The sequence below is a fragment of the Suncus etruscus genome, chromosome 3 (genome assembly GCF_024139225.1).
Source record: "Suncus etruscus isolate mSunEtr1 chromosome 3, mSunEtr1.pri.cur, whole genome shotgun sequence".
NCBI lineage: Eukaryota > Metazoa > Chordata > Mammalia > Eulipotyphla > Soricidae > Suncus > Suncus etruscus.
Genome location: NC_064850.1, coordinates 31,808,940 through 31,819,985, shown reverse-complemented (window position 1 = coordinate 31,819,985; position 11,046 = coordinate 31,808,940). Strand labels below are relative to the sequence as shown.

At 38.0% G+C, this 11,046-nt stretch overlaps 1 non-coding gene across 1 annotated transcript; it reads right to left on the bottom strand.

Annotated features, from left to right (window-relative positions):
- Positions 1 to 3,642: 3,642 nt before the first annotated feature.
- On the bottom strand, positions 3,643 to 3,775 carry LOC126005059 (small nucleolar RNA SNORA51). Its single transcript, XR_007494241.1, has one exon. It is a non-coding gene; the product is annotated as a small nucleolar RNA SNORA51 (small nucleolar RNA).
- Between the last annotated feature and the right edge of the window lie 7,271 nt (positions 3,776 to 11,046).

Here is an 11,046-nt window from a genome sequence, read left to right as displayed (position 1 = left end):
CACTGATGTGCCCTTGCGCCTGGTGCTTGGCACACGAGTTGCTGATGACATCACTGGAGGGTGCCGGATGATGTGTGGCGAGGAGTACCACATGTGGGTGACTATATGATGTAAAAAGGCGCCTGCTCCACCCCCAGGCAACATGGTGTCTGTGTGCTGTGCCTGCCTGTCAGTGAGGTTTTTCTCCACTCCTTCCACTGCCAAAGGTCAGTCAAAAGTGCCATAGGAATAAATTTTTGCCAGATGGGGGGTTGTGCCCAATTGGGCTGTGGGTGACTCATATGAAAATTCCCCTTTGGGGATGGTGAGGCGTTCAGTGCTGAAATCAAAGTTAGGGGGTAGGCGGTGGTTGGGAGGTTAGGGGTTTGGTGCTGAATTGCCCATGTGGAAATTTAGGGGCTCAATGCTGAAGCATTTTAAAGGGGTTACATTGAAAATTTTATATGCATTTTGCAATTCCTTTTCAGTGTTCACATGCTGATTCTGAACATATCAATTTGGGCATTATATAAGGAGATATAACTGAACTATCAGGGAGTGAGCTGGTCTGCTATGAAAAGCCTGCAAGGGGTAAGTGTTCACATCAGGGACTAATGGGGGTTCATACACTGTGTGTATACATATACACATATTTGTATTTCACTAATATCAGTTTGGAATCCCTAGGGAAACAATGATGTCAAGAAAAAGAAAAATTGACGGCGAGTGTAGGATATTCAAAGAACAGTGGACTTACAATTACTTTTTTATGCGGTACAAAGAAAAAGCTGTGTGTCTGATATGCCAGAATATAGTTACTGTGTTCAAAGAATACAATTTGTGACACCACTATCAAACTCAACATAAAGATAAATATGATTTTTTGGTTGGAGAAGTGAGAAAAGGTAAAATATTACAACTGAAACATACACTTACGACTCAGCAAAATACTTTTGTGAAGCAGAAGCAGTTAAATACTTCCTCACTGCGGGCAAGTTTTCAAGTTGCCAAGCTAATAGCGCGCAATGGCAAACCATTTGTGGAGGGAGAATTTGTTAAAGAATGCCTTATTTCTGTTGCCAAAGAGATGTGTCCAGAGAAGGCCGATTTATTTAGTACAGTGAGCCTTTCAGGAGTTACAATGACATGAAGGATTGAAGAAATGGGAGAACATTTGCTGCACCATTTGCAAAACTCTTCAAGAAAACTTTGCTATTTTTCCTTGGCACTTGACGAAAGCAATGATGTTCGTGATTCTGCCCAACTTCTCATTTATATGCGTGGGACAAATGAGTATTTTTGAAATCACAGAAGAGCTTGCTGCACTGCAAAGTATCAAAGGTACAACCACAGGAGTGGATATATTTGAAAAGGTTTGCCAAACTGTGAATGGTTTGGAGCTGGACTGGGTTAAACTAGTCAGTGTAACAACTGATGGTGCTCCTAGCATGGTGGGGTCTAAGAGAGGAGTAATTGCTCACATTACACAAGAGATGGACAAACATAACCATCCTCATCCAATTGCCATACACTGCCTCATCCACCAACAAGCGCTGTGTTGTAAATCACTGAAGTGGGACTCTGTTATGAAAATTGTGGTATCTTGTGTTAATTACATTAGAACTCATGCACTAAACCACAGACAATTTCAGGAATTTCTATCTGAGGTAAATGTTGCCCATGAAGATGTTCTGTACCACACAGAAGTCCATTGGCTGAATAGAGGGAGAGTTTTGAAACGTTTCTATGACTTACTTCCACAGATTACAGATTTTCTACTTTCAAAAATCCAAGAAGTACCAGAGCTCAGTGATGCAGAATGGAAATGGCACTTTGCCTTTCTGACAGATATAACAGAGCTACTCAACAGTTTCAATCTGCAACTTCAAGGCAAGGGGAAGCTCATCTGTGATATGGCATCACATGTGAAAGCATTTGAAGTAAAATTAGGCCTTCTTATCAAACAAGTACAGGAGGAAAACTTCAGTCATCTCCCAACAACTCAAAACCTGTCAGTGGACAAACCATTGGTTGCATTCCCAAAGAAAACATGTCTGGCTTCACTAGAATTGTTGCAAAAGAGTTTCAATTTAGATTCAAAGAGCTTCATCTCCTTAAACATGACATACAGCTTTTTCGTAACCCATTTTCTATTGAGATTGAATATGTCCTTACAATTTACCAAATGGAACTGGCTGAACTGCATAATTGTGACTCTCTGAAAGATATATTTAAGTCAAGTAACCTTTTGAATTTCTATGCATCTCTTCCCTCTGAGATATATTCAAATATCAGGAACCATGCACTCAAAAAATTAACCATCTTTGGCAGCACTTATGCCTGTGAACAGACTTTTTCAAGAATGAAACATCTGAAATCTCCAACCAGATCAAGATTAACTGATGCCCACTTGCATCATTTGTTATGGCTGGCAGTGACAAATATGGAACTGGACATTGACCATCTCATTAGCCAAATGCAGGCCCACAGTTCTCATTGAAATACTGGTGCATTGTAACTCCAACCTGGATTTAGGTGTAGCTACCTGAGACCCACCCATTTCTGGGAGGGGTCTTGGGAAGAGATATTATGTGTGACCTTACCTGCAAGACCCCGCCCATTCCTGGGAGGGGTCTTGCAAAAGGTAGATAAGCCTTTGAGCCAGGGGATTAGGGGGCTGCCCTGCTGGGCTCTCTGGCTTTTGCGTCTTTGCCTCTTTTGGTCTTTGACCAGCATGGAGGTCAAAGGAAGATGGCTGGAAGGAGTTAAGATGCAGGACTAGATAAGAATGACTGAATGCTTGAAAGGTTATAATAGAGACCACACATGTGGTGGATAGGGCATGAATAAAGTTGATGCTTCCTGATGCCTGCCTGTGAGTGAGTTCAATACCCGTCGCTTTCCTGAACCCTAGACCCGCCGGTTCATGGGGGATGAAGCCATGTGGCTGGAGCCTAAGGACAAAGGCCTCCATCCTTCACCATCCATCTTCATCCACAACCATCTTTAATTATTTGATTCTACAGTGCATGATCTGTTTATTTATAAATGGTTTTCATTTGATTTATATAAGATATGTGCAGTGTGAGTAGGAATTAGTAGCTCATATAGTCCGGCCCTCCAGTTCTCTAAGGGACTGTAATCCAGCCCCCACTTTAAAAAGTTTGAAGAACCTTGCATTAAAGGCTTAGGTGAGGAGCTTTAAATGATTCTGTACCAGTGTATTTCATGAAAGATTTCCAGACTTTGTGTGGAACTGGGTAAAAATACTCTGCATGCTTTATCTTATTTCCATGCATTTGGTGTTAAGGAAGGGTCACCTCCTTTTTTTTTTGTCTAGTTTTTACTTTATGAAATGTGACTCTTATCTTTCTGTCTCTAGGAAATACCATGAGTTCCTCCTAGGACATATGAATCAGTCAGTTAGTTTAACTTATCTCCAACAGTACAGTGTAGAGGTTGAGAGTTTTGAAACCTACATTTATAGTATTGGCTTCAAATTGCTGATCTTTTTATTAATGGACAGCCAGGTAGAACTATCTATACGAAGGAATATAACAACTGGAGTGATGAAATAGCAGGTGCTTGCCATGAACACAGCCTACATAGGCTTAATTCCCCAATTTGATGTCCCCTGTAGTGCTACATGGATTTGTTTTTTTTTTTTGTCCCCCAATTTACAATACAGACCAGGCAAAGGGCCTGGGTTGAGATGTATATGGGGTACATTTACTGTACCTCCTCTTTCTATACAGTCAGTGTAAAGAACACAGCCTGTGGTAAGCATTGGGAGGCCTTATCTTTTCTTTTATTTTTTTTTTAAATTTTTTTACATATATATAAAAAACCTTCACCAGTGCAACATTCCCATCATCAATATCCCAAGTGTCCTTCTTCCCTGCCCCACACTGGCCTGTACTCTAGACAGGCTTTCTACCTCCCTCATTCAGTCACATTTTGTCATGATAGTGCTACATGAATTTTTTACAGTTTGTCATGTATCAGTGCTACATGGATTTGATCTCACCATATGGTGCTCCAAATTCCTCTTAAGAGTGAACACTGAGCACAGAGTCAGGAGTGATTCATGAGCACAGGGATGATCCTTGGGTACTGATGGATGTCCCCACTCAAAAAAATAAAGAAGATAATAAGATGAGATTTTGTGATAAAGTAAATGCTAGTATATAGGTGATAAAATTTATATTATTGTCATTTATGCATCCACTTCTTAAATCAATAATATCTCACTGATTTTCAGTATTGTTTTAGGCAAGGTAATAGGATATAGATTCTACTGCTAAAAACTAACACACCTTTGAGTTTGGGGCATTTCAATGTAATATGAGGAAACAATGTGCAAAAAATAAATATGCTTTTAAGATTTTAAGATTATATCATACTGTTGTAAAAGTGTTTAAAATGAAGATAAAACTATGTTAATCCTGCTAATCCATGAACAGGGTATGTGCTTCCATTTCCGCGTGTCCTCTCTTATTTCTTGGAGCAGAGTTTTATAGTTTTCTTTGTATAGGTCCTTTACAATTTTAGTCAAGTTGATTCCAAGATATTTGAGTTTTTGTGGCACTATTGTGAATGGGGTTGTTTTCTTAATGTCCATTTCTTTCTTATTACTATTGGTGTAAAGAAAGGCCATTGATTTTTTGTGTTAATTTTGTAGTCTGCCACCTTGCTATATGAGTCTATTGTTTCTAGAAGCTTTTTCGTAGAGACTTTAGGGTTTTCTAGGTAGAGTATCATGTCATCTGAAAACAGTGAGAGTTTGACTTCTTCTTTTCCTATCTGGATTTCCTTGATATCTTTTTTTTGCCTAATCACTATAGTAAGTACTTCCAGTGCTATGTTGAATAGGAGTGGTGAGAGAGGACAGCCTTGTCTTGTGCCAGAATTTAGAGGAAAGGCTTTCAGTTTTTCTCCATTGAGGACAATATTTGCCTCTGGCTTGTGTTAGATGGCCTTAACTTTATTGAGAAAAGTTCCTTCCATTCCCATCTTGCTAAGAGTTTTGATCAAGAATGGGTGTTGGACATTATCAAATGCTTTCTCTGCATCTATTAATATGATCATGTGATTTCTATTTTTCTTGTTGTTGATGTTGTGTATTATGTTGATAGATTTATAGATGTTAATGTGATCCCTCTAAAGGTACCCATGACATTCTTCAAAGAAGTGGATCAGGCACTTTTGAAATTCATTTGAAACAATAAACACCGTAGAATAGCTAAAGCAATCATTGGGAAAAAGAATATGGTAGGAATTACTTTCCCCAACTTTAAACTGTACTACAAAGCAATAGTTATTAAAACAGCATAGTATTGGAATAAAGACAGGCCCTCAGATCAGTGGAATAGACTTGAATACTCAGAGAATGTTCCCCAGACATACAATCACCTAATTTTGATAAAGGAGCAAGAAAACCTAAATGAAGCAAAGGAAGCCTCTTCAACAAGTGGTGTTGGCAAAGCTGGCTAGCCACTTACAAAAAATTGAACTTAGACCCCCAGCTAACATCATGTACGAAGGTAAAATCCAAATGGATGAAAGACTTCGATATCAGACCTGAATCTGATATACATAGAACAACACGTAGGTAAAACACTCCATGACATTGAGACTAAAGGCATCTTCAATGAGGAAACTGCACTCTCCAAGCAAGTGAAAGCAGAGATTAACAGATGGGAATATATTAAACTGAGAAGCTTCTGCACCTCAAAAGAAATAGCACCCAGGATACAAGAGCCCCCCACTGAGTGGGAGAAACTATTCACCCAATATCCATCAGACAAGGGGCTAATCTCCAAAATATACAAGGCACTGACAAAATTTACAAGAAAAAACATCTAATCCCATCAAAAAATGGGGAGAAGAAATGGACAGAAACTTTGACAAAGAAGAAATAGAAATGGCCAAAAGACACATGAAAAAATGCTCCACATCACTAATCATCAGGGAGATGCAAATCAAAACAACTATGAGGTACCACCTCACACCCCAGAGATTGGCACACATCACAAAGAATGAGAACAAGCAGTGTTGGCGGGGATGGAGAGAGAAAGGAACTCTTATCCACTGTTGGTGGGAATGCCATCTAGTTCAACCTTTATGGAAAGCAATATGGAGATTCCTCCAAAAACTGGAAATCGAGCTCCCATATGACCCAGCTATACCACTCCTAGGAATATACCCTAGGAACACAAAAATACAATACAAACATCCCTTCCTTACACCTATATTCATTGCAGCACTATTTACTATAGCAAGACTCTGGAACATACCCTTCAACAGATGAATGGCTAAAGAAACTATGGTACATATACACAATGGATTAGTATGCAGCTGTCAGGAGAGATGAAGTCATGAAATTTTCCTACACATGGATGTACATGGAATCTATTATGCTGAGTGAAATAAGTCAGAGAGAGAGAGAAAGATGTAGAATGGTCTCACTCATCTATGGGTTTTAAGAAAAATGAAAGACATTCTTGCAATAATAACTTTCAGACACAAAAGAGAAAAGAGCTGGAAGTTACAGCTCATCTCATGAAACTCACCAGAAACAGCGATGAGTTTAGTTAGAGAAATAACTACGTTTTGAACTATCCTAATAAAGAGAATGTAGGAGGGAAATAGAAACGCTGTCTAGAGTACAGGCAGGGGTTGGGTGGGGAGGAAGTAGATTTGGGACATTGGTGATGGGAATGTTACACTAGTGATGGGTGGTATTCATTACATGACTGAAACCGAAACACAATTATGTATGTAATAAAGTTGTTTAAATAAAAAAAGATGAAGATAAAACAGCTTAACTTTAAAAATAAATGGATGGTTGTGATGGTTTAATGATGTGTATAAAATTATTGTTAATTGCATTGTAAATCACAGAATCTCAATAAAAAATTTTAGAGAAGTTAGTATGGGCAAGTTTCTTTGCAGTAAAGTGATATGTTAATTACAATAGTGTAGGATCCATATTAAAACCTTAAGCTTACTCTAATATATAATGAATATGTTTCTTACTGGACTTCCTTAAATGACAGACATTTGGCAAAATTGATTTGTGATTCTGCTTAAGAGTTTTTAAATTATGGGCATAAAGAGAACACCCATGTCTGGGCAAAAATATTCTGGGTCACATGTCCAAAGGCAGCAAAATGTTCCATAGGCCACAAGGACATCAAATAGCTAATGAAGATGAAGTAAATATGTAACTAAAAATAAATTTAAATTATAGAGTTGGGCAGGGGTCTGATTATGTGGGAAGATTTGCTTAATGACTTGAACTCTGTTCCTATGTTTTGAAATCTGACACTTGGCATCACAGAATGTGACCTTATTTGGATATAGTATTTATAAATAAAATACAGTTAAAAAGAAAACATTAGGTAAGCCTTACACCAAAATTACTTGTGTCCTATCAAAAGAGGTAACTTTGGACACATATGGAATACGAGTGAAAAATTGAGAAGTTTAGCTTTAAAAAGAGAGAGAATGAAGAGTCTTATCTAAAAATCAAGGAAACACAAAAACTAATGTCAGAACACACAGTGTAGAAACAACAAGGGAGCCTTTCCTTATGGATACTGTGATGTCAAATTTCCAATCTACAGAAATGCATTTTTGTCATTTAAGCCATATGGTTTTTGATGTATTGGAACAGCATCCATATAAACAGAAAGAAGACTGTGAGTCTGTAGGTAACATGGTTTATATTTTTATAAAATGACTTATGCTTTGTTTAGAGGACAAAGTGAGCAGAAGTCAGGGACTTACTGGGATTCTTCTATACAAATCTTACACGATGTCAACATAAACTGTGATCAAGGTGGTGGAAGGAAGTAGACCAATTCTAGATAAAGGTTTGCAATTTACTTATGGCTTCAAGAAATACAGAGTGGGCAAAAAAAGTGTTCAAGAGTGACCTAGATCCTTGGTGTTTCCCTTCTTTTCATGAATAGTGTGGTTTGTCATCTAGCTACGAAACATTAAAGAAATCTCTGAAATTCTTGTTCGCCAATTTCATGGCACCAGTTCACCTGCAATCATTCTTATTTATTAACCTTAATAATGTAATAGCATTTTGTTACCATGCTATGAATAAACTGAATGTACCAGATGGTTCCATAAATAATTACCTTCATACTTCCATGAGTGCTCTCTTTATTTTTGCTGATTTTGATCAGCAAAATTTTTGCACAATTTTGATCTCATTAAAGCCCTGAATTTCTACCAACAGGAATTCACAGAAGATCTTATAATCTTAAAGAATTTAGTATATGGTATTTGGTCAACTAAACTCTTTCCAACTTCACTATTGTTTCAGTCATTGAGAATTTAATGGAGAGGAAAATTAAAACATATTGATTTCTTCTTTTGACCCTTGGAAGAGGCATATAAAATTCTTTTCATGATGCTTTGAAACACACATGACAGTTCTTTAAAGGTATTTAAAAAAATCCAAATCACTTTGGTGACTAGAGTGACTTGGGGCTCTGCACTCAGGAACGCCTGGCTATCCTGGGGGTGTGTAGGAATTCTGGAGATCAAAATTAGGTTGGTTGTATGCACAGCAAGCACCCTACCCACTATTGCATCAGCCACCAAACTTGGCAACTTTTCTATAAAGAATATTCTGTTTGTTTTGGGACCTACTTGGCAATGCTCAGGGATTCCAATTGACTCTGTGTACAGGGATTACTGAGGGAGGTTCTGTGGAGACTTAATGTGCTGGATAACTGTTTCTAAGGCAAGTATTCTGCCTGTTTTAGTGTCTTTACAACCTTACATAGAACTTGATTTTATTCAGATAGTGATGTGTTCATTCTCAGGTAGTGGGTCATGATTAGCCTGAGCCTTTCATGAAATCCTGCTGTTTCTGTTCCTGATCTCCTGGTAACTAAAAGTAACTGGGTAATTTGGAGATGTCAGGTTGCTCCTAGAAAAGATTTTGATTCCAAGAAAAAAAAAGGACAGAGAAACTTTGCACACCACACTCCCTCTTATTAGTATTAGTTTGAAGTATGAAAGTCAGAGCAGCAGCAATCTGCTATCATAAAATAAAGGCACAGAGAGCAGCAGAAGTATTGATTTTTGTGTTGTTGAATCACTGATCCAATGGCATTAACTGTTTTCTCCAAACTTATTGTCATGTGAATAAAAGAAAACTTCTATCTGTTTAAGAGATATTGTTAATTGCAGCCAAATGCATTACTGATTTGGGAATAGCTTAAAATATCTTGTACATACATTTGAGTATGATTAAAAATGTAACTGCATAACATATATAAACCTGACTTTACACAAACAATCCTCCCTCATAAACTCTAATATACATTTTTAAGAATACTAAAGTGAAATAAAACTTTGGAGACTGTCTTTGACAAACAGGTCATACTTACTCAAAATTATTCATGGTCTATCTATCTGAAATTGTCATCTGAACTGGACATCCTACAATGCAGTTTACCAACATGTAGTAGAGCCATATTCTTTGATTTAACACAAAGGTAAGTAAATAATCTGTCCATTTACTTTCTTTTTTTACAGAGGAGTTTAGTCAACATGAAGACTATAGAAATTCAAAACCTTGTTTCCTATATAGAAATGAGACTTTGTTATGAAAAGGGGAAAACCTAACTCTATGCCATGGAAAACCCATTTTGTCACCTGAATTTAGTCTCATGGTCTTACAACATCCCATTGACTCTTAAAATTGGTTAACAATCACAAACATGATCAAAATATTGACTTGAACGGTGAAACAAAATGTGAAATAATGTTTGAAGACCTGGCATTGTGTTCTAAGGAAATGTCAAGAGATATTTTAAAAATATGAGTTGAGTCTCACAAGATATATCATCAGGTAATGAAGAAGCATTCTAGAAATATCCAGAGCATTGAGATAAAAAGACAGATAGCTTAAATTAAGAGGGGGCAAATGAGTTTAGACATTGCTTTTGGTGTCTAAGAGAAGTTTAGTTTTGCTTGTCAATTAGCTTCTCCAGAATGGCTCATTTCTTTCTCTCAGTGTGTATCTATGTGTGTGTGCTGTTGATTGCTTTTCATCAACTCTTGTTTTCTCCTCATTTATTTAAAGCTTAAAAGTGAGTCATGACATCTTAGACTCAGTCTGACCCACTCTAGATTCTCTGCTGTTTCTTTATCTTTCCCATCCATGTGGGTGGAGACAAGCAGCAGTGAGTGGAGGTTAGGCCATTGGAGGAGGAGCTGGCTTGTCCCTGGCACTTCACATCAGACCCCCTGGCCGGATGTCACAGCACTTCTTCAGGGCAGCTGGCTGCACTTCCAGAAAATTGAATGGCACTGGAGTTATCAGAGTTATCAGAGTCACAGATCAGCACTGTGCCTGACGCATTTTGGCTCCCCAGACCCCCTCACGTAAATCTCTGCCTAAATTAGAATGAGGAGAGATATTCAGCTTCAGATTTCTGCCAGGTTTTCATTAATCCTCTAGACACCAGCAGGATCTGTCTCGCTTTCTCCTTTTCTTTGCCAGCAAAATGACACTGAACGAAGAAGGTACCTCGGAACATGCTGGTACATTCCTGACAAACTTCCATAAATATGCCCAGCTGTTTCCCCAATCTCAGCTCTGTGTAGCCTGCAAATCACTGATTAATTTGCACACAGCTGCTACAGATTCTAGGGAGACAAGCTCCTGAGAAACATTCAGTTTTGCTGGTATTAAGCCTCTAATTTTCTTAAATAAAAAAGTTTCTAAAGCTATTCAAATTGTCTGAGGAAGCTGCAAAAGGCAGGACTCTCGGGTTTCTGCTTTGTTTGTCTGACAGCTTCAGGGCCCTGCTTACAAAAATTCCACTTATCTGAGAGAGCATGTGCATCTGAGTCTTCTCTGAGGCATCAAGTCTCTGCGTAGCCATTTTTACCCCCTCAAACTCTGTTGTGAAAAACACAAAAGGAAATGTGGACTCTTTATACCCTGAGCTTTGGAGTCAAACAAGCTAGAATGACAAGCGCTACTTCTTTTCTGAACTTGTCTATCTTTAAGAACTGAGTCTTTATCAAAGG